This window comes from Mixophyes fleayi, chromosome 11 (assembly GCF_038048845.1).
Source record: "Mixophyes fleayi isolate aMixFle1 chromosome 11, aMixFle1.hap1, whole genome shotgun sequence".
Classification (NCBI taxonomy): Eukaryota; Metazoa; Chordata; class Amphibia; order Anura; family Limnodynastidae; genus Mixophyes; species Mixophyes fleayi.
Genome location: NC_134412.1, coordinates 43357634 through 43383292, shown reverse-complemented (window position 1 = coordinate 43383292; position 25659 = coordinate 43357634). Strand labels below are relative to the sequence as shown.

Below are 25659 nucleotides of genomic sequence, written 5' to 3'. Positions count from 1 at the left end.
TTTCCCTTTTTCTTTTGTTATCAATAAAAAAAGTATTTTTTTTTGTTTTGGTGATAGGCACTATAGCAGGGGAAGAGAAACGCAGTTTGGGTCCCACTGGCATAATTGCTAAACAACCACAGACTGTTCAGTGCTGCCCTTGATTCCCTAGTGAGTGGTGTCCCCTGAAAAATGTAAGCGCCCCCCCCCCCCCCCCCCCTAGGGACACCCAGCCCAGTGTTGATAGCACTAGGGCTCTTCCTAATACCCCTGGCCTGTGGCTATTAGTGTAATAAATGGGGATTTTGTTTTTAAAAAAATAATAATTTTTATTTGAGGAACTACATGTCCCAGCCAGCAATGTTTGCCTAAATAGTGTTGCCATGCTGCTACTTGTCTAACTACAAGCAGCAGGGTACCCATGGCACCCAAGGAAAGTTGACACTTGGAGAACCACAAGTGCCTTCATGCTCTTACACATACGGCTGGCTGAGAGCTGTAGTTCCACAAATCAAAATGTAAAATTAAAGCACAACACCCTCATTTCAACCACAAATCTTTATTAAAAATAATAAAACCCTAAGAAATACAGTAAACAGCATCATGTACACCATAGATTTTTATTTTCAAAACAAATAAGAAAAAATTAGCATTGCTGAAATACTCTGTTGCAGCCTTTAGTAGAAAGACATGACAGCTAAAGTGTTCTGAAACAGATGTACATCTTCTGAACCTGTGAAAAGAGGCCAAAAAATGGTATTAAAATAAAACAAAAAAAACTGTGGTCCCACAACTATTACAGTTTTTTCACACTGTATAAATGCAATGCTACACAAGCGCTGGTTGTCTAGATCTAAATAATAAAGGTGTAATTGTAAATAAACAGGAAAGCTTGCTGTAATGATCTGTTAGTAATCAGATCAACTATAGGAAAGATGGTAGCTGCCTATTGTCTACAGTCCCTTCTCTGTTCTTCCTATGTGTATTCTGCACGCTAATCCTGATAATTAGATCAAACAGACTCACTAGGGTAGGAGAGCTTCACCAAACTGTATGAATGGCCATCACTATAAATAAACTAATCTCCATATACTGTGTCTTTATCTGTAATCCTAAACATCAAAGCTGTGTAATTGTCTATAGCGGTGAACAAGCTGGCTTTCACAAGTTGTATAGATTGAATATTATACAAGCGCTAATGTCTGGATCTATTAATAAGGATGTGATTATAAACAAGCAGGATAGCGGCGTGCTGTGCTGCCAACGCGCGTTTCGCTATCTGTCTTTTTCAAGGCAACCAGATAGAGCCCAAAATCAGTCTTTTATAATCTGAGACTCCACCTCTGAAAACGTCACTCCTAGAGACGTTTATAGCAACCAGGAAGTTCCTGGTTGATAGACAGGTCAATTGGCCAATGGAAAATCTTCTATGTTACTTTCATTAAGCTTAGTCTCCGTTTTCTTTATTTTTATCATATAAGGTGATAAAGTGCCTGACTATATCTTGTGACTGTGTCAGGGATTACTACTATCAAAGCAGTGCTGTTACATGTAAATTAAAAGCAATTAATTTGCATGCATATATAGTGTGGTTATTAAGCCTCATTATCACTACTAAGAATCTTTATATACCATACATTCCTAATCCCTCTAAATTGTACTATACAATAGACATACTTTAAGGATATTTTAGATCTATTCCTGAATGAATTAGATGGATCCCAATTGATTTAAACTGGGAATTGACATCCCAGATAGTTATTCCTGAACTGCATGTCCATGAAATTATATATATCATAATGGCCATATTTATTTTTAAAAAATTTAAATCAAATCCAACAGTTGAAATGTTAACAGTGTGTCCAATGTAGGCACAATTTATTAAATTGATTGTATGGATTATTGTCTAAAAAAGGGGGAAGTATTTATAAAGTGAGTCAAAATTGTAAGTGAAAAAACCAACACCTATCTCTTCCCTAGAGATAGTGACCAGAGCCGTAACTAGGGTGGTGCGGGCAGTGCCGTCGCCCCGGGCGCAAGCCCAAGAGGGCGCAGCAGCCGCCCGCTACCTTCCCCTCCCCGCCGGCATAGTAAAAAAAAAATAATGTGCGGCAGTGTTAATAAAGAAAAAAAAAAAAAAAAAAGAAAAAAAAAGGGTCACCTGATCTCGCGGCGGCTCCCTTTCTTTAGTACTTTAAAATCTGTAATCCCCATTGCTGACTGATGTCCCTTACCCAGTGGCATGACTTGGCAGACACATACACTATTAACAGTCACCCGTCTGCCTTAACGGCCATCATCTGACACAGTACTTTGTCAGAAGAAATGATAATAAAATATTGGTGTGGCATCAGAACAGCTGATTTAATTCCTCCTCACAACAGGACTTGTATGTTATCTGTGCCGAGTGCTGCATACCTCAGATTCCTCCGGCACAGCTCTTATCTATCAGACAGTAGCTGAGAGCAAGGGGGAGCTCGGGAGCAAGTAACGAGGAAGGCAGCGGAGTGTCTGACCTCCTAAAGGTAGGGACCTTTCACCTTAGAGCTTACTTCCCATGTCCAGATGCTGGTATCTTTCTGCATTGCGTCCTAGTCTCTTTTTAATGCATTATATCATTTGACACATTATAGTTTTGAAGTGGAACAAAGTCTAAAATATAATATTGATTTGTTAGAATAATTGCCAATTGTATTGTCTTGCATTCTTTGTATCTCAGAATAGCAGTTTAAACTGCCAGTAAAATGTATTATGTTTGCCTTATTGCCTTACTTTTGTTCATATTTTAGTTTGTCTTTTACAAATAGTCCAGGCTAGCATTTCCATTATCTTATACATTTCTGCACAATCAGTGTTTTTACATGTATGAATACATGCCTCTAACTTGGGGGTTAATTCCTCTATCACACACATCAGCAAATTTTCAACACCAAGGTGAGAGTAGCAATAACAAGTACTGACAAATATACACATGTAAGGTTGAACGCAAGAGTTGTCAAACCTTGTATACAACTTCTCCAGACCTCTATATATGTGTCCAAATATTCTATAACCCATAGCAACCAGTGTTTTCCTTTCACTTTGTGAACTTTCCTAGACAGTTATATAATCTGATTTATATGGATTACAGCCCATATACTTAATTTTCTTTAATAATGCCTGATTGCAAATACATACGAGACTGTCATAACCACTGCCTGTAGTTGGAGCAAGAGATACGGCAGAAAAACAAGTAATTTTGAGATGCACAGAGCTTGATTTAGACGTGGATGGGTGCACTTGAGTTTTACACCCCTTCCCCACCCCTTCTACAGGCTTTTACTTACCCGCAGTGGAACGTATCTTCCACTGACAGGAAGTTTGGCATTTGGAACGCAAACTTGCGTTCCAAATGCCGAACTTCCTGTTGGTGAAACGCACATGCGTTCCACTGCGGGTAAGTGAATGAAAGATCTCTCTCTCTCTCTCTCTCTTTATCTCTCTCTCTCTCTTTTTTTTCTTTAAGGTACCTTAAATGCCACATGCTGCAACCCCTAAAAGAAACTGTCTATTAAGTCACTCAGGCAACAACAGTTACAAAGTACTTTTGTTGTACTACATAAATGCCGGGCATTACAAAGAGTGAACACATAAAAAAAAAAAGTGGATGCGTTACCCATAGCAACAAGATTATAGCTATTTTCTAACACGTACTAAATAAATGATAGTTATAATCTGAGGGGAGGTGTTTCTCTCTCTCTCTCGTAAATTAATGACACTTAATGGAAAAACACCTTCTTTAGGAATATTTAATAAATGCTAGTTATTTAAATTAGATTTTATTGTTCTTTATTGCCCAAAGCACCTTTTTACATATCGCAGTGTTTTGAGGGGCAAGGAAGACAAACGGTTGTTAAGTTATTTGAATCTCACCACTGTATGTGTGTGTGTGTATATATATATATATATATATATATATATATATATATATATATATATATATATATATACACACATCATGCATTTGCAAATATGTGTAACAGAATTATTTCAGTAAAGTGTTAGCCACACCCCCCACTTTAAGTTGGCCACACCCACGTGGCAAATGCCACTCCCACTTAGATGGGGGGCGCCGGTGCCCTGTCTCGCCCAGGGCACTAAAATGTCTAGTTACGGCACTGATAGTGACTAATAGTGAAAAGCAAAATATGAAACCACATTTTCAAAGTATGTGTGAATTATTTTACTATGAATATGTATTGATAGTCATATTTAATTCTACACAGGAATTTGCCGGGGTGTCCTGCACTGTCACCCGGCAATATCCTGGGTTCATAAACCCGGGATATTGCCAAGGCGGCAATGTGAAAGTGGTATTAGTTGTAATTTTTAAAAAAACAAAAAACATTCCTCTATAGAGCTGCAGTGTTCGTGAAAAAAAGAGAAAAGAAAATAACTATAAAATAAATTGATTCCCTTAAATTCAACTTAGCACAAGTCTCTTGATTCTCATTGTGCCCACAAAGACTAAACTTAAATTATATTCATTGTTCAAAATAATTTCCATGTGCTCTTCTATAAAGACAATGACAAATACAATCATTTGTAAAATGTGCCCTCTGCTGGCAATGAGGTAATGGTTTGCTGTGCTTCTGGATGTTTGCCACTTGGAATATTACTGCAGTGGTTGATCAGACCAGAGAAGCTGCTGATGCTGCAGGAAATCCTTCACTGCAAGAGAACTCCTGTGAGTGAGGTGACACAGTAATATTTGCACACTGGAAATGAATACAACTAAGGTGAGTGTACTAGCTTTGCTTTGGCACAAATGACTGAATAAGTAGACAGGGAAACCTAGCTTTATGCACAAGTACAACATTCAAATTGTAATACTACAGTACAGATGTTATAATATACATAGGCAGTATGATTGTGATACTGTAATAAGAATCATATGGCAGTTCAAAGTGTGAGCTTTAGGCAGCAAGTGTATCTAAGTAAGGCATTAATAATATCTTTCCTTGTGACTCAGGGTTATTGGAAACATCTCAGGGCTTATGTCCAAAAAATAAGCTAGCACTGTGAAAATTTAAAAAATATTGCAAGCTGATATAACACCAGAATGATTTTTAGAATAGACTGAACTAGTGTGCTGATAAAGGAGAGGTAAGACATGCTCCTTTACATTATATAAACATTCTGCTGTATTTCTGTGTAAGATGTATATGATATTGTTATATAAGGGTTTAGATTGTAAAACATCCCAAAGGCAGATATATTCTTAGCTATGTAAATGAGTAGTTATTTTATGGTGAAGTTGCACAATGCAAACATGCACATTTAGTGAGTATAAAAGGTGACGTTTTAGGAGACATTAGCTTACCTTGAGAAAGACTCTTGTCTTGAGTCGAAACGCGTAGGACGTAAGCTGATTTGTGTTCCTGTTGCTGGACGTTTATCTGATATAATTGGACGTTTGATTATACCCGCATGATTACAGCTAAATCTGGTACGAATATACACATTATCTTTTTATACATGTTTTAATCTGTTAAGCATGACATGCTGGTTATGCAATAAACATGTTTTTTTAAAAAGTTAATGCACCAGATTGTGTTTTATTATTATTTTTTGCATTATTCAATCGGTGGAGTTTACTCTGAGATGGGATGTGGAGGAGAGTTTTCTGAGTATACATATACGAGATTCCCAATACCATCTGCATTCTTGTAAGCATAATATCATTGGGGGAGTTGGATATGAACAACACAGAATTTTTGATTGGTGTCGTTTTCGTTCCCTGCACAAAGTGAATGAATATAGATGATCTATCTTTGGGACTTCTTTTGGGACTATCATTATTATGTCCTAATGACCATTTTAACTATACCAAAAGATATACCGAAAGGTAGTCTAACAATTCACGCATTAAATACTGCAATAAGAACAGTAAAAGAGGTAAAGACAACTAGATTATGTGTAACTGAAGATTTTTAATATTAAATACCTCACAAACAGTTAGTGAAGATATTTCCATATTGCTGTTTGATTGGCGTCCTCACTTGCAATTTTCTTTGCTTTTATCCGAGCATCATCAGCTGTGTGATTTACCCTTAACCATCTTTGCACTGTAGGAGTAGGATTCCATTCCTTCAGCGGTAGGCCGATAAGACCTGCAGTGACAGGCTCAGCACATCAGCATCATCACGGTTACTCACCCCAGATGCCGACGGTCGGCGACGGTGAGTGACCCAGTAATGTCCGTACTCCCGGCCCGGGCTGCCTGTCTACTCTGCTCTTCTGCGCTGCCGCGTGATGGCTGATGGTGGCTCCGCGGCCTCCGCCCTGGGCTGGATCTTCTTCTCGCATCTCTCCTATGCACAGTCTGTTGTGCGTTCAGGACACGTGTAGGGGAAGCCAATCGTTGCAAAGAACAAGGGAGGCAGGGTGGGGCTCACATGATGACTGACAGCCTGAACAGCCCTGCACAGCTTAGAACAGCAGAGCCAGGCCGGTGTGAGCTATTAAACTGATTTGGGATCGTTGTCCAGGCCAGCAGGGCAAGCTGCAGTGCACAAGGTGTAAAAATTTAAAGCAGCCGCACACAGAGCTGGATTAAGGCTTTGGGGGGCCCGGGGCACTTAAGACAGGGGGGCCCCTAAGATCTAAAATTAAGGGAATAGTGACAGATGCTGCATTACATCACCTACAGCCCACAGTATGACACTTACAGCTCTCCCAGAGGGCTCGCCTAGGTTGTCTGCATAAGAAATATCATTGTTTCCACAAACTAAAATACTGTACATTAAAACAATCATCAAAACACCACATTAAAATTGGTATTGACACCACACATTAAAACTAGCAATGATACCGCATATTAAAAATACCATTGATAATGCACATTAAAACTAGCAATGATACCGCACATTATAACTAACATAAAAAATAATATATATATATATATATATATATATATATATATATATATAAAATGTACTAAAATTTTATTCAATATTTATTCAAAATTGCTAATGGGTGTGTTGATGCACCCTCCTACAGACCAAAAAACCTGCATTGTTGTGTACACCATTGAATGGTCACCAAAAATTAGGATTGTCCCACTAGAATCACAACGTTTCACAGACTCTGCTGCTCTCTCCTACCTGTTCTTCTTACTTTCACCACCTATGCTGCAGGTTTTTTTAGTTGCGGCTTGTCTGGATCCTGGAATGTTAGAGGACCTATTTGGAAAAAAAATAGGTACATTTAGAAAATTACAGCCAGCCCCGAGGTTAAATCAATACCACCCACGATTAATAATTAGGCCTTCCTCCAGCCCCAACATTAAAATAATAGTATTCATATTTAATAAATAAACCTATTTCCCTCCCTACAAACAGGTCCAGCAATAAATGAATAGTATTTGCATTTCAGAAATATACCTATTTCCCGAACCTGTCACTGCCATTAAATAATTCATAGGCACATTTAATAGAGACCTCATTCTCCCCAAACTCACCCCCAAACCACCCCATCTTAAATTAATAGTCCCTACTATTGTGACTCTCTCCCCACCTTTTTCCTTATACTGTGCCTCTCCCCCGCACTTTTTCCTCATACTGTGCCTGTCTTCCCATTTTTCCTCAATCTGTGCATCTCCCCCTTTTTTTCTCATGCTGTGCCTCTCCCATCCCCCCCTTTTACCTTACTGTGCCTCTCTCCTCCCCGTATTCCTTACTGTGCCTCTCTCCCCTTATTCCTTACTGTGCCTCTCTCCCATTATTCCTTAATGTGCCTCTCTCCACCCCTTATTCCTTACTGTGCCTCTCTCACCTCCTTTTTCCTTACTGTGCCTCTCTCACCTCCTTTTTCCTTACTGTGCCTCTCTCACCTCCTTTTTACTTACTGTGCCTCTCTCACCTCCTTTTTCCTTACTGTGCCTCTTTCATCTCCTTTTTCCTTACTGTGCCTCTCTCATCTCCTTTTTCCTTACTGTGCCTCTCTCATCTCCTTTTTCCTCATAGTTTGCCTTTCTGCTTAATTCCCTTTTTTCACTTACCTTTCTATTAGCTTTTCTTTTCTTCTCCTCTCTTCTGTCTTCTCTCTTCTTGCTTCCTCTCCGCGCTGCTCCTCACTGAATGACAGGCGTGACTTGATGACGTCACGCCTGTCATTCAGCATTAACAGAGCAGAGAGGAAGGAGGCACGCCGGCGCTGAGATCAGGTGAGTAAATATATATATATTTTTTTGCTACCCTGCTCCCCCCACCAACGAGGAGGAGCAGCCCAGAACCCGCCCGCAAACCACCCCGACGCCCCCGCCCCCGCCGCACAGCAGGCCAGCAAACGGTTCTGCCGAACCGCAAGTAGTTTAGGAATTGGTTCTATAGAACCGGTGCGAACCGGCTGAATCCCACCACTGCCTATATCCATATTGAATATCTTCTATGTGTTTGAAAGTCTGCGCTTGAACGTACGTGGTCCATGATTTTATAATCTCGCACCAGGAAGGTTAATATTCAGGGCCGGAGAGGTAAATCATCGGCGCTAGGCGCCGTGTGAATAAAGAGTATAGGGGAATGTTTGAACTGTAAATAAAAATGTTTTATATGTGTGCTGCAGCGTTGGCTGGATAGCATCCAGTGCTGCAGTGACGAAGGGGTTACCAGTGGAGCCAGTGTTCTCAAATGTATTTAATAAAATAAAAATAAACGCGTATGTAAATAAATGTATGTTTGCTGTAGCACCGGTTAACCCCCTGGCGCTAGGCGCTGGGAGTGTAAATGTGTTTAATGAAAATGTATGTAATTAATGTAAATGTGTAAAAGAAAAGGCAGAGGCAGCCTTGGATCCCCTTCACCCTCCGGTAGCCAACTTCAATGGCTACCAGAGGGGTTTAGCAACCAGCCTTCTGGAATCCAATGGTGCAGCGCCTCCTGGGGGTGCCAAGAAGCCAAGTCTCTAACTGGAACTCAAAGAGCTTCAACTAGCAACAGGGCAGAGACTGCTGCCCCAGGGTCTGGCTGCTCTCCCCTGGTACTATTTTTGGCCAGGGAGACCCCAGAGCAGAGTCCCTGGAAGTAACTTTGTGCAGGAGATTTAAATGATAAATCTCTTGCTCCAGACAGACAGGCACCAGGAAGGAGAGTGGGCTGAGCCCCCCTCTACCTGGCAGCTTGTGGACAGAGGGGAAGTATAACCCCCCTGCCACTGGCATCGATGTAAAAAGGTGTTGACTACTCTGGGTTGATTCACGTGCAGGCTGCATGAATCAACCCAGTTTGGTTAAAGGGACAGGAGGACTGTTTACCTCCTGCTAAGCTAGTAGGCAAAAATTGTGTAAAAAGAGCACTATTTTGTATTGAAAATCGTTCTTCTTGTTCCATCTGACCTCATCACTGGTACGTTTAACCAGTGCGAGAGCAAATAAGCATCACTTGCTCCAAAGACCTGTTTGTACACTTCTCTATGCTGAAATTCCTGTGACCTACAGATTAGAATCAACTCTAATCCATTTCTGGCTGTTCTGAGGTTTTGGACCCAGCTTTCCGGTACCACCGCTCTGCCCGCTACCCAGCAGCTCTGGCCAGTGTGATAGGCCAGGGGGGGTTCAATCCACATCAACCCTGATCAATAGTAAGAGGTCAGGAGTACCAGCTCAGGTACACCAGTAACTGGTACGCTCGCAGCGTCAGTTACCCAGAAGGAACATGCTTCTGGATGCCGGTAAGAAGTCCACTGGTGGCAGCATTTGTAAGCCCCTCCTACTGCGGTTAGAGGACGCATTTGCGATAAAGAAAGGGAACGGTGGCAAAGTAAGCCCAGCCGGATCCCATCAACAACAGACATGGTGGCATAGGCGGTCCATCCTGTCACAGACCTGTATTTATATAAAAAAAAGGATTATTAATGCGTGCTGTATCCCGGCACTTCTAGGACAAACACAGAGTTGATCCATCTGAGATAATAGTGACAGGAGTGGAAAAATTTGTATTGACCCATAGAAGGGGAGACAGATATAGAAGTAAGTGTCGTGATGAAGCTGTTTGGATATGTAAACTGCAAAATTATTCCCTGAAGGTCTAAATAAAACTATTGAATTCAATATTTGGTATTTATAATTTCTGATGTACTATTTCTACCTTTTTTTTTTATCAAGATATGAACTGGGGATTTTATTGGAGAGGATAAATTAGGAATTTAAGGAAATATCTTTCTTTTGTGTAAATGTGGATTCTTATATATACATATGACAGCTATACATAAATTGTGATGAGAAGTTGCAGATTGCTCTCTTGTGATGGAGCAGCTACTATATATGATATATATGATCCAAGCTATTTTCTTTTAGTAGCTACAAAATATATTTATGATTATATCGGAGGCTTATTATGATCCATTAGTTTTATGATGAGAAGCTACAGATTGTTTGTTCTGCATTGACTAGCTACAAATTATATGTGATTCAAGCTATTTTCCTTCTATCTAAATCGGATGTGTAATATAATCTGTTTAACATCAATTTGTGTATATTGATTGGAATCCAAGGAAATGGCATTTTTTATTTTACTACTATATATATTTTATATTTTTATATTATATAATTATGATATGTGTTTTTATTTTTGTCTATTAATCTGTTGTGTTTGTATATTTATCTGTTATATATTTATAATTTATTAAGATTTTGATAGTTATTTAGTTATTAAATAAGTTTTAAAATTATTTATGTATATACCACTAGAGTAGAAAGTTTCCCTTTTAATACCTATTTGTGAATTCTAATCAAGCTACACCTGTAGCTGCCCAATCGGATATGAGATTCAACCCTTTATAAGGTGGATTGCCAGGCTCAAAGATATGTGGCTTTGAAAAGGTACACGAGTAGCAGATGAAACATGTCACCTAAAATCTTTGATTGGCAATTTTTGGGAAGAAACAGAATACAAAGACGTCGCTTTCTCGCTATTTAACCCTCAGAAAATCTCCTTTATCCACAGAACTTTTGTGACCACTTTCTTGGTTTCTGGTGCGCACCACCAACGTGACAAATCTAAAAGGTTGTGACTAAATACCCTTCACCGTAGGAAAGTGGTCACAAAAGTGATGTGTCTAAATCCCCTTTACTATAGGTACCTGTTACTTTCACTGCATGGGAAATAGCATTTAGCCAGCTTTTAGTCACACTTGTTCTGTCTTTTATTAGAGGTTGTTTTTGATGATGGTAATATCAGTACTAAATAACATGAAAATTGATAGTATAATATGTGCATTTTGTCTTGAATTTGTTTTCAAGTCCCCCGAAAAATAATAATATTTAATTAGCGATTTTAATTTTTATTGATAAAATGTACATATTGGGACAACCTTTTAAGAGTTCATTTCTCCTTTGGTTACTCATTAATAATTCATATGGATGTGTAGAGATCTAAAAACAAGATAATCTTAGAGTGAGAAAAAGAGAAACTGAAGATACAGGGCCAATAATTGGAAGTAACAGCAAGAAATGCAAACTGAAAAGTCAACTCAAAGTAAAGGATAATGTGTAGATATTAGCCCAATAGAAAAGTTATTTACAATTATTATTCTATGCCATAGTTGCCTTCTCTCCCGGAATGTCCGGGAGACTCCCGAATTTTTAGGCGTTCTCCCTGACTCCCGAGAGAGCAGGCACAAATCCCGGATCCAGATTTCGGCGCAGTTGAAGATGGCGGGGCTAAACGCGCCATCGTGGCCCCACCCCCTGCTGCGGTTGGCTCAAATTGGCTGGGCTTGACAGGGACGGAGCCTAACGGTGCACCGCACGTCGCCACGCCCCCTCGACGGACCCCCTCCCGGAAAGTTGCCTGCAAAAGTAGGCAAGTATGTTCTATGCTAGAACCTTAATGTACATTAGCATGCATTAGACATATATGAAGAGCCCCTCCCCTATCTATTCACAGAACTTGTTTCCACTAGCAGACAATTATAGTTGCCAACTCATTTGTATGGTGTTACTTAGTAATCTCTATGTCTGGTGCATGTAGATTTGCCAACAGGTGTTGACTATTATACTTTGTAGTGGATGATTTAGGTTATGTTTTAATCATACTTGCCCACTCTCCCAGATTGTCCGGGAGACTCCCTAATTCTTCATAGATCTCCCGCACTCCCGGTAGAGCAGCCTGTTTTCCCGCATCATGCCACTTCCTAGTGAAGTGGGCAGGATGGGGTCCTCCATGACGTGTGTCACAGCAAACCGCGTAATGTAGGCATTGCCACCTGGGTCATATTGACGCGGCTGTGTAAATGTATCATTAGGGATGGTGCCAAAATGACACGATTCCCGTCTCCCCTCCGTCCTCACACTTAACCACCCCTCCAGGATATGTACAGATTTTAGTATTAATTAACATTTTAAGTTAAAAAGTACTTCAATATGCCCATTGTGTATATTTTGCTCAATGGGTACTTATGTGGCATTATTAACCACAATGGGTCTGGAAACTCCTCATTCATTGTTTCCTGTCCATGTATTAGGATACCTCATCCCTATCCTTAATCCTACTGAAACCATACTCAAGAAGGGCACTGGGAGTAGGTATAGCAATTATCATAACAATAGCACAGAATGTTGAACAATGTAAGTAAGGCAGACAAGAGGAGGAATGATTCTGAGGATGCCCTATCACAGTAAAATCTTTTATCTAAAAATCATTGGTCTGCTTGTCTGTCCAGTTATGCATTCGGACAACCCTGCACCGATTGGGATGAAACCAACGCAAGATGGTCCAGTTGGATCTTGGCCAGGTTTTAGTGAGGTTAGGGTCCCAGTAGAATCTCCCGTTGGTGTACGCTGGGCAGATATTTGACCTGGCGAGCCTGTTCTGGGCCTTCCACTAGATGGATTTCAATGACATTTAAGATAAAAACAAAAACGACACTGGGTGTGTTGGAAAACCTGCTAAGCTGCTAATTATTTTTAAAAGGTTGATAGTTACATGCAGCTCATTGATAACTTAATAGCTTGAAGATATAAACCCAGGCAACACCGGGTACTACAGCTAGTAATTAATAAAACAGGATCTTTATTCTTGAGATTATTTGCAGAATTATCTTTCTTTCAATGCCACAGCATTTGTCTCTCAGGACTTATTGTGGTGGAACAACATGCAATGAAAAGCAAAGTGCACCACATTTGTGCACAGCAAATTTAAAATCAGACACACACCTAACTTAAAATTACCTGCACTGAAAAAAGATGGGGATTATTATGGATCAATTTCAAATCGCAGTACAGGTTACTTCATCCTGATATAGGTGCAAAATGAAGTTTATTATGCAGGGACCCTTCTTATAATCAGATGTGATGTAATCGACTTGCTAGATGGATTTTTTCCTAAATTTGAACATTTTTTAATCATAACAATTGTGAATATGTAATGATTATAAGGCTAAAAGAAATGTATGCATTCAAGAAAACAATTCTAATATGTGGCACATGGTTCTCATAATATATTGACAAATTATGTCATCACCTTTTTTTATAAAGATAATTAAGACAATAGAAAGAAGTATATATATTTCTTGCCTCAACTGGCTCCTCTTGTGCCTGGTCTGTTTACCCTCCCTTAGGATGTAAGCTCGTATGAGCAGGGCCCCCTCCCCTCCTGTCTCCATACCTGTTCTTCCGCTCCGTCTTTACTGCATATGACTAGCCGGAGTCTCTTAAGTATTGGTACTTTTTGTTCATTGTTCTGTATGGTTTCACCCTGTATAGTCTACTGTTAGTACTGTGTGCGGCGCTGCGGATACCTTGTGGCGCCTAACAAATAAATGATAATAATAATAATAATAATGATGCCTATAGCAACCAATCAGATTCTAGCTGTCAATTTGTAGAATGTACTAAATAAATGATAACTAGAATCTGATTGGTTGCTATAGGCAACATCTCCACTTTTTCAAAGCCGCAATTTAATAAATATACCCACATGAGTGTGCTGGTCTGGCCAGCCACCTGAATCAGTCACTCCTCCTGGGTCCTCCACTGCTGGGGGGAAGGGGGGGAGCCTTGGCTGGCATAGCAATTACAGGTAAAGTACAGACTTGATATACTAAAAATTTCGATGTTTTTGAGAAAGTACAGCAGGCAGAACAACAATAAAGATGTAGTAATTGTAATGGTGAAAGATATAACTAGTTTATAACCAGGGCCATCTTTTCCACTGGGCACGATGGGCAGGTGCCCGGGGGCCCCATAGGCAGGGCTCTTAATTAGAATAAATAATCCTGCAAAAAAAACTTCAAGGGTCACTGACCGAGTACATTTTAAAAAAAGTGATTTTATAATATCTGTTTACATCACATTATGTATTTCTTACAAAATATTCAAATATACAGTATATTACAAAGTTCAGCTATCTGTAATATGTAAAAGCGCACACAAATGTCTACTAACGTCCATTTACATTATCAGGTAATATATTCCACTTGCTGGTCCTCATCATAACAAGCTACAACATAACTATCACTCTTCGCTTTAAATTCATCAGGCATTATCAGGTGGGGTAATAACTAGAGATGGGCGGGTCCGGTTCCCCGAGAACACAGAGAGGGACAGAGAGAGACACCATGAAGGGACACAGAGAGAGACACCATGAAGGGACACAGAGAGGGACACCATGAAGGGACACAGAGAGAGACACCATAAGGGGGACAGAGAGAGACACCATGAAGGGACACAGAGAGAGACACCATGAAGGGGGACAGAGAGACACCATGAAGGGGGACAGAGAGACACCATGAAGGGGACAGAGAAACACTGAAGGGGGACACAGAGAGGCTGAAGGGGGACACAAAGAAGTGAAGGGGGGCACAGAGAGACACCATGAAAGAACACAGAGAGACACCATGAAGGGGACAGAGAGAGACACCATGAAGGGACACAGAGAGAGACACCATAAAGGGGACAGAGAGAGACACCATGAAGGGACACAGAGAGAGACACCATAAAGGGGACAGAGAGAGACACCATGAAGGGGGACAGAGAGAGACACCATGAAGGGGGACAGAGAGAGACACCATGAAGGAACACAGAGAGAGACACCATAAAGGGGACAGAGAGAGACACCATAAAGGGGACAGAGAGAGACACCATGAAGGGGGGCAGAGAGACACCATGAAGGGGGGCAGAGAGACACCATGAAGGGGGACAGAGAGACACCATGAAAGAACACAGAGAGACACCATGAAGGGGACAGAGAGAGACACCATGAAGGGGACAGAGAGAGACACCATGAAGGGACACAGAGAGAGACACCATGAAGGGACACAGAGAGGGACACCATGAAGGGACACAGAGAGAGACACCATGAAGGGGGACAGAGAGAGACACCATGAAGGGACACAGAGAGAGACACCATAAAGGGGACAGAGAGAGACACCATGAAGGGACACAGAGAGAGACACCATGAAGGGGGACAGAGAGACACCATGAAGGGGGACAGAGAGACACCATGAAGGGGACAGAGAAACACTGAAGGGGGACACAGAGAGGCTGAAGGGGGACACAAAGAGGCTGAAGGGGGACACACAGAGAGGCTGAAGGGGGCACAGAGCGACAGGTTGAAGGGGGCACAGAGTGACAGGCTGAAGGGGGCACAGTGCGACAGGCTGAAGGGGACACAGCGACAGGCTGAAGGAGGGGGACAGAGACGCTGAATGAGGGGGACAGAGAGACGCTGAAGAAGGGGGACAGAGAGACGCTGAAGGAGGGGGACAGAGAGACGCTGAAGGAGGGAGACAGAGACGCTGAAGGAGGGGGGCAGAGAGAGACACTAAAGGATGGGGATAGAGAGACACTGAAGGAGGGGGACAGAGAGAGATGCTGAAGGAGGGGGATAGAGAGACACTGAAGGAGGGGGACAGAGAGAGATGCTGAAGGGGGGTCAGAGTGTGAGCTGATGAAGAGGGACACAGAGTGTGAGATGGCGAAAAGGGGGACACAGGGTGTGAGATGGCAAAGAGGGGGACACAGGGTGTGAGATGGCGAAGAGGGGGACACAGGGTGTGAGATGGCGAAGAGGGGGACACAGGGTGTGAGATGGCGAAGGGGATACAGAGTGATATGATAAAGGGGCACAATGTGATGGTGAAGGGGTCTAAATACATCTTACATAATTTTGACCCAACTACTTAAACAACGGGACTACCCGGTAATTTTTTTAGCTTAAATTAAACTGTTTTTTTCATAATTTATTAGCTTTAGAATTACCTCACTTATCTAAGAAACTGGTGGAGCACTAAATTAGGTTATTTTACACCAAAAAATTTTATTTTTTTCAAAAATAGCAAAACAAAACCAAACAAAACCAAAACCAAAACACGCAAGGGCGGTTTTGCAAAACCAAAACACGAAGGTAATCCAGATCCAAAACCGACTACAAAACCAAAACACGGGGGTCAGTGACCATCTCTAGTAATAACATAAAGGTCGAGAGTAGAAATAAAATAATTAATAAACTCTCTGTATTAGATTTCTTGCTTTTTTCCTTTGTTAATATCGCTTGATGAACGGACACTTTAAAAAAAGAAAACCCATAACAGTCCGCTTCAGAACATGTCCTTTTACACTCTGGAGCGCAGCTCTGGGAGAAGCAAGTTACAAGCACTATTTGAACTCTTCCTTAAACAGATGAGTTTTCAGCAGGGCCTTGCAGTTAGAGACAATACGTGACAGACAGACATCCTTTTGAAGATTTCTAGGGGCAGCATTCAGGAAGGATCCTTGTCCTGAAAGCGGAGGTAACCTGGGAGAAAAAAAAAAAAGCGTCACAGTGAGCAGAGGGTTGGTATGTACAGAGATTGTGATAATAGATATAACAAGTGGAAATGGATAGAACAGCACTAAATACTTTTGAAGTGAAAAGATAATTAAAATGGAAGACAAGAAGATTTCAGTAGGAGAACAGTAATTAATGATGGAGAGTATAGAGGTTATTCCTAAAGCGGCTATTTGCATGGATTGTAGGCAGGGCCTGCTTAAGGGTCACAGCCGCCCTAGGCTACTACACCAGTTGATGACCCCACCACTGTGTGTGTAAATATATATATATATATATATACATACACACAAATTTGTAAAATATTAATACATAAAACACACTTCATTCTGTACTTCATCTCTTACCTTATCTTGCAGCATAGACTACCTGATGTTCTCTTTTGCTTGTTCTTGGAGCGTTGTCAGGTGGCTGGCTTCTGGAAACTTGGAGTCCTGTATAAAGTGTGCAAAAATTGTATTATATTGCAAAATTGTAACAAACTCTGAATGATTCAAACACATCATTACATTATGACCTTATAAAACAACCCCCTAGTACAACTGTACTATAGACAATAAAATTAATGAAAATTATTTACAATTATATACTAACATCTACCAGCCTTGACTGTCTAGTATTTAGCATTCTAGTCACCGCCATACATATCATGCCCCCCACAAGCTATTTCATCTGCTTCCCCCGCCAGCCACTACATCCCCCCAGCCATTTCGTAACCCCCTATAGTCAATTCATTAACCCCCCCAGCCAAATCATTAACCCCCCGGTCAATTCATTAACCCCCCCTCAGTCACTTCATTAAACCCCCAGTCAAATCATTAAACCCCCCCAGTCACTTCATTAACCCCTCACAGTCACTTCATTAACCCTCCCAGTCACTTCATTAAACCCCCCCCAGTCACTTCATTAACCCCTCCCAGTCACTTCATTAACCACCCCAGTCACTTTGTGAACTCCTCCCAGTCACTTCATTAATCCCCCCAGTCACATCATTAATCCCCCCCAATCACATCATTAACTGCTCCCAGTCACTTCATTAACGGGGGGGTTACGGGGGGGGGGGGCAGTCACTTCATTAACCACCCCCCAGTCATCTCCCTTATCCTCCCCCCTGATATTTAACCAATAGAACTTACCTTGAAGTCTTCTGCTCCTCTTCCCTCCGGCACTTCTGTCTTCTTAACAGGCAGCTCACAGCACATCCCATGCTGTTAGCTGCCCTATCAGTGCAGCAAGTGTGGTCATGTGATCATCTCACATGACCACACTAAGCTTAGCACAGCAGCTGCACTGACAGTGCAGATAACAGCATCAGATTTGCTGTTAGCTGCCTGTATCAGTGTAATTGAATACACTGACAGCCCGACCGCACCTTGAGACCAGGGGCGGCCCAATCACAGAGGAGGCAGCGCCAGACATTTTAGGTAGGATTTTTTTTTTTTAAAAGCTTGCTTATTGTGCCAGCGCTGCCCCCCTAGGGACCCAGCGCCTCAGGCTGCAGCCTGATCAGCCTAATGGTTGAACAGTCCCTGATTGTAGGGGATCAAGATGGAGCTTGCAGCAGTCTGGACAGTATGTAAGAAAAATTGCTTTGTAGTAGAAGAAAAATATTTTATTTCTGAAAGAGTATTCAGGGAAAGAAAACACAGAAGAAATAATAGGATTTTTATATATCCGATAAATACATTTATCTTAGTCCACTGGGAGACACTGGGAAACATTGGGGTATAGTGTAGGGACCAGTCATGTGGACACTTTAAGACATCCTAGAAGTTCACCGTAGGTCTACCTACTCTATACTAAGCTCCTGATAGGCTTCCAATTTATGTTTAACCCTGAAGAAGAGTAGACAGGCTCAAACGTCAGTGATTGTGTGTAGGCAGACCACCATTATGCCAATTTATTATCGGCAGACTTGGCGACTGGGTGCCTAGCAGACGAGAGAAACAAAAGGAGAGAAACTTGGGCACTTAGCTTTTGATACATTAACAGGAAGGAAAGCACTTTTTCCTCCGGTCGCCCAACTAATAATATTATCTAGCTACGGCCCAAACAGGACACCAACATAAAAAGCAAGTGACTCAAGATGCTTCTTAGGCTACATATTAGCTTCCAAGGACTAAAGCCAGAGAGTCCAACAAGCCAAAATCACAGAGGCAGATATCCATGCCCCAATCAATCCATTGTCCAGGACCACCTCTCCCAGATACTCCGTAGCTCTCTGAATCTACTCCACCAACAGGAGCAATTCAGATTGCCAGCTAAGAAGCCCTCAGTAAGCTGCTCAGACCAGCATTTCACAACCTTGGTCACCCAAGCAGAGGCCAAAGTGGGCCTTAAGGAGGCTCCTGCTGTCCCAAAAAAAGGACTTAAGGTTGCTCTCGACCTTACGGTTCACACCATTCTTAAGCATGGCTGCATTAGGACATGGGATTGTAGTTAGAAGGGGTTTTCCATTTACCAATATCCTCAGAGGGAAGAAGATAACAGAACTGTAACCTACGGGGAAACCAGTAAGTTACAAACCTCACCCAACAAATCATCCAGCGGAAGATAAAGGACAAACACTCACAATTTTTTTACCTCAACAGAGAAGGCTTTGCAGTCTCAGGGACTACTATCTCTGGGATGTCTAACACCTAGTGCACAGCATGTATCAGCTCCTTCACCCCCTGACAGTAAGTGGTGACTTCCTGCCCAAAGCAGGAGTCGTACATATCTAGAACTTAGCCATCCCTATGGGGAGAACAGTCAGAGTCTTTCTCATTCTCAGGTTGGGTGTCACCACCCTCCTGCACTTACACTTACAGCGAATTACAACATCCTGTCCAAAATGGAGGAAACCAAAACCAAGCTGCCGCTACAGGACCCGCAGGATCCTGACCCAACAATACAAACACCAAACAAGCCAGACTCCCTGAAGAGCCAAAGGAAAATGACTAGCTGAACAATCTAAGCCATAGAGCTGGCTAGTGACCTATCTCAGGCATTTAGAGTTTAGCTGGAACAAGTAAACTTTGTCATATAAGTGACCCCAGCCATAGCCCTCGAGGATCAACCCCCAATCTGACATAAGCACAGATAGAAGAACAATTACAAGAACAGACAGAAGCAGCACACAATCACAAAAAAAGTGAGCCTGCAAGGCAGCCCTAGAGCCCAGTAAATCTTTAGGACTAAATCTTTATTACCTTAAGAGGAAGACGGAAAAGGAGTGCTGGTGATTCAAGATGGCTGCTGTTCTGGTGACTGCACACGTGAAGTGACAGACCACCGTAGAAAAAGTGCAGGGAAAGGAAAGAAGTACCTCCCTCAGAAATGCATTGATAGTTGTTCAAATGGACGCACCTTCCACCAGTCCAGTGCCTAATGGGGGCTTACGTATACCCAGTATCCCCCACCTGACCCAGGCCCCTTAAGGAAACATGAAGCCTGCCCCAAACATTAAGAGGTTCCCATTCCTGTGGCCCAAAGCAACTTGCTAAACCCATCTTCCAGCACTGTGGTGGGAAAGGTTAACACTCAGTCTTCCCGTCCTACAGAGCACTGTGAAGCAGTAACTGCCATTCCTGCAATCACTGCTTGGGAACTTCTGTAGCGACTATGGCCAGGTCCTGCAGAGAAATCCAGCATTGTGAGTGGGGGCATTAGTGTAAGTACCACCTCATTACCTCCAATCTCCTGCTCAGAGCGTTACAGTCATCCGCGTGTGACACTAAAGTTGCAGACTTTGGAGACCACCCCTGTAATAAAAATATGCCCTGCCACGCTGGGCAAATAATCTAAATTGAAGGCCTAACATGAGAGGGGTATAGAGCAGGAGGCGTGTCAGTGAACAACTAGGATGTCTTAAATTGCCTTTTCGTCTGGTCCCAACACTATCCGCCAATGGTTCCTGGTGTCTCACATTGAATGCCTGAAGAATATCAAAATGAAAAAGTTATGGATAAGTGAGAAGGCTGAAGTGTGCCACCTAAAAAAAGTGCATAGAAAACTGGATGTATTGTTATTTTTGTGAGATATTTGAGAAAAGTCTTTTATGTACGGTGTTGTGATAAAAGCAGATATACCCATGGCCTGTAATGATAATAATATCTGAGTAAAATGTGACTAGATACAGTATTTTTAAAAAACAAAACCACAACATCTATGGCAATAACGGTCTCTGTATTATTATCGCATTTGCTGGCAAGGCTCTACTCTTTGTTAGGGAAAAGATAATGAACACATGTTATGGGGAATATCAGAGAAAAGTTGGTGAGTGGGAATTGTTGTTTGAGGAGGGGCCATGTGGGGAAGTGACATGCCCCTCTCTCTCTCCTTTAGCCATACATGCCCACCCCCCCTGCCGAGCACCTTCACACATGCCCCCCTCTGTCCAGCACCTTCACACATGCCCCTCTCTGCCCAGCACCTTTAGCCACACATGCCCCCCCCCTGCCCAGCACCTTCACACATGGCCCCCCTCTGCCCAGCACCTTTAGCCACACATGCCCCCCCCCCTGCCCAGCACCTTCACACATGCCCCCCCCCTGCCCAGCACCTTCACACATGGCCCCCCTCTGCCCAGCACCTTCACACATGCCCCACTCTGCCCTGCAGCTTTAATCACACATGCCCCTCTCTGCCCTGCAGCTTCAATCACACATGCCCCTCTCTGCCCAGCACCTTTAGCCACACATGTCCCCCCTCTGCCAGCATCTTCACACATGCCCCCCCTCCTCTGTCCATCACCTTCACACATGCCCCACTCTGCCCTGCAGCTTCAATCACAAATTCCCCTCTCTGCCCTGCAGCTTCAATCACACATACCCCCTATGCACTGCAGCTTCAATCACACATGCCCCTCTCTGCCCTGCAGCTTCAATCACACATGCCCATCTCTGCCCTTCAGCTTCAATCACACATACCCCCTATGCACTGCAGCTTCAATCACACATGCCCCTCTCTGCCCTGCAGCTTCAATCACACATGCCCCTCTCTGCCCTTCAGCTTGAAACACACATGTTTGACTCACACACGCTAGCTCCCCGTCACACAGGGGAAGGCTGGCAGATTTCAGCACACAGCAGTGGCCCATCCTTAAAGGGTGGTTTTTGGCATAATATATATTTATTTGTATAAAAAGAGGCTATTGTAGTGTTGCTTAATCCATATATATATTTTTATGCCCAGGCCCAGAGCTGGATTAAGGCTCTGGGGGCCTGGGCACTTTAGACTGGGTAACCCCCTATGATGTAGCATGGTTATCATTTTAGACAAATACACAGGCAATACTGTGTGCACTACTGTTAGGTGCACACATTTCTGCCTTCAGGAACAGTACACAGTGAAGCGGGACATACCTCCCAACTGTCCTAAGCGAAACAGTCACCCAAGTTCAGGACTGTCCCACCAGATTCAGGACAGTTGGCAGACTGTCCTGCTCTCTCCTACCTGTCTTGTCACTGTCACCACTTGTGGCTGCTGGTTACTTTAGCTCATTTGCTGGTTGTTTGGATCCTAGAATGTTGGAGGCCCTATTTGAAAAAAAAAATGGGTTCATGAAATTAGAAAACTCCAACCAGTCCCGATGTTAAATCATTAGCACTCACGTTTTATAATTAGGCCTCCCTCCAGCCACAACATTAAAATAATATTCACGCCATGAAAGTGGACTGGTTGGAAGCCTCCCTCCAAAAAACAAAATGTACAGGAAGATTTTTTGACACTTGGGAGAGCTTTGTTGGCACTTTGTCAGTCCCGCTGAGAGAGCAAATACAAAAATGTTTTCAACACACCCTTTGGTACGAAACTAGAATATTCATGCAAGACCCACCTATCTTTCTGGACTAGGAGAGTGCTTGTGTTGCCCCGGTCTCCAGGCTTTTGTATCTTATGTGTGATATCATATTTATAGTTCACTTCAGTAACTCACACATGACGACTTTCCTCATACTATGTGTCGTGGTTCATGATTATTAAGTATAAACATATCTTTGTTCTAATTTATTTACTGATGTGTACATGTTTGACATTCTTCAATAAAGAAATTAAAAAAAAAAAAAATAATAATATTCACATTTGCTAAATATATATTTTTCTCTCCAACCAACCCTGACATTAGATAGCAAACACATTTAATATATAAACCTATTTCCCTCCCTCCAAACAGCCCCAACAATAATTTAAATAGCATTTACATTTAACAAATATTACCATTTCCCACAACAATCACAGGCATTAGAAAAAAAAATCACATTTAATAAATAGACCACATTTTCCACAACCAGCCCACAATTAATAAATGGCTTCCAAACCACCCCAGCATTAAATTAAAGGTCTAATTACCCCATTATAAATTCATAGGCCCCACTATTAAATTAAATTGCCCCACCTGCATTCCACAATTAAAATCCTACCTGCCACATTATATTAAGATCCCCCCTCCCTTCCACACTACATTAATTTACTGCCCCCCACACACTACATTAATTTAGTCCCCCCCCCACCCCCACACACACAGCATTCAATTATTGGCCCCCACACACTTTGCATTAATTTACTGGCCCTTCACACACACACACACACACACACACAACATACTGGCCCCATACTCATATATATATATATATATATATATATATATATATATATATATATATATATATACACAATATGCTGCCACACACACACACATACAATAGGCTGACACATACAATAGGCTGACACACACACACACACACACACACACACACACACACACACACACATATAATATGCTGCCACACACATACACATACAATATACTGGCCCCATACTCATATATATATATATATATATATACACAATATGCTGCCACACACACACACACATACAATATGCTGACACACACACACACACACACACACACACACACACACACACACACACACATACAATATGCTGCTGCCAGACATACACACATACAAGATGCTGCTGACACTGACACACATACATACATACATACATACAAGATGCTGCTGACACTGATACATACAAGATGCTGCTGACACTGTGTCTCAGTGTCAGACACACACACACAACCCCGCACTTACCTTGTTCTATCCGCGCTGCGTGCTCTGCCCTGCAGTCTTCTGACATGGGACGGCACCTATCACGTGGTGCGCGTCCCATGTCACAACAGAAGCTGGCCTATTGGGAGGGAGGATGGGCTTTCGGCAGCAGCCAATGAGAAGGTGGCTGGTCCCGAAGAAGGGGCCAGCCACCGAGTAAGTGAAGTTAGGGCCGGCCCAAAATAGTGTTTTTGGGTCCGATCAGGGGGACATCTGCCCCCCTGCCCCAGCCCGCCCCTGCCATCACATTACCCCCAGGGCTGGATTAAGTGGGGGGCACAGGGGGCAAGTGTCCCGGGCCCCCCTCTCTCAGGGGCCCCCCCGGACCAGGTGTGTTGCCGCCCCCAAATGTCGGCAGCACAGGGTTCCGAGTGTAAGTGCTCTGTCGGCACCATCAGCACAAGTAAAGCTTTTGCTTTTTTTTTTTTCTCTTGAGTGTTCAGGGCTTCCATAGCTGCAGTGTAGATGACAGTGTGAGGAGGAGCAGAGAAGAGCTGCCCTGCCTGTCAGGCATAAGGTAAGTTAAGATCTGGGGAAGGGGGGGGCGGAGAATGTGTTTGTGAGAATGAGTACTGTATATAAATATAGTTTGTGTATGTGCAGTGTATATATTATGTGTGTGAGGGCAGTGCATATATTATGTGTGTATGTGGGGGCAGTGCATATATTGTGTGCTTGTGTGGGCAGTGTATATATTGTGTGTTTGTGTGTGGGCAGTGTATATATTGTGTGTGTGTGTGTGTGTAGTGTATATATTGTGTGTGTGTAGTGTATATATTGTGTGTGTGTGTGCAGTGTATATATTGTGTGTGTGCGTGCGCAGTGTACATATTGTGTGTGTGCAGTGTATATGGTGTGTGTGTGTGTGTGTGTGCAGTGTATATATTATGTGTGTGTGTGTGTGTGTAGTATATAAACTATAGTATGTGAGTGTGGGGGGCCAGTATATAAATATAGTGTGCATGGGGGCAGTATGTTAATATATGTAAGGGAAGGGGGTTCTTAATATAGTGTGGGAGGTAGGCTATTTAATGGTGGAGTGCAGGTGGGGGCTAATTATTTAATGAGTGCGATTTTATTTGTGGGGTGATGGTGGGGCAATTTAATTTAATATTGGGTCCTATTAATTTAAGATGAGGTGGTTTGGGGCTATTAATTGAATATGGGACTGATTTTGGGAAGGAGGGCTAATTATTAAAGGGGGTGCTATTGATTTATTAACAGGACTCTTTGGGGACTCCTAAAGTTTATGTACCTTTTTACCTTTTTTCAAAATAGGGCCCCGACATCACAGAATCTACACAAGCAGCAACTGAGCTTAAGACACCAGCAGCCACAGGTGGTGAAAAGTGACAAGAGCAGGTAGGAGAGAGCAGGACCATCTTCCAACTGTCCTCAATTTAGTGGGACAGTCCAGAATGTGGGTGACTGTCTCACTTAGTCAGGATTTGGTCTGACTACAAGGACAGTTGGGAGGTATGTCCTAATTCACACTGTTATGCTGTGATGGCAGAGCTGCATGCAACTAACAGTAGTGCACACAGCATTGCCTGTTTATTTGTCTAAAATGAAGACCATATTACACAATAGGGGGCCCCCCTGTCTTAAGTGCCCCGGGCCCCCCAGAACCTTAATCCAGCTCTGATTACCTCTTCCTCTTACCTTTTGCTGCACAAGTAACTCCATGAATAGAAAGAAATGCTGCAGCTCCTGCACTGACTACCATAAAATTCCAGCAGCCCGCCTACACTGTGTACCACGTGACCGCTGCAGTCACATGA

General features: G+C 42.5%; 1 protein-coding gene across 1 annotated transcript in view; it reads left to right on the top strand.

Moving 5' to 3' along the window:
* The first annotated feature begins 4669 nt into the window (after nucleotides 1–4669).
* TMEM25 (transmembrane protein 25) overlaps nucleotides 4670–25659 on the top strand; it is a 270995-nt gene continuing 250005 nt past the window's right edge. The window contains exon 1 of the mRNA XM_075190583.1: nucleotides 4670–4757. The gene's annotated coding sequence lies outside the window, so the exon portion shown is untranslated. The remainder of the gene's footprint in view (nucleotides 4758–25659) is intronic.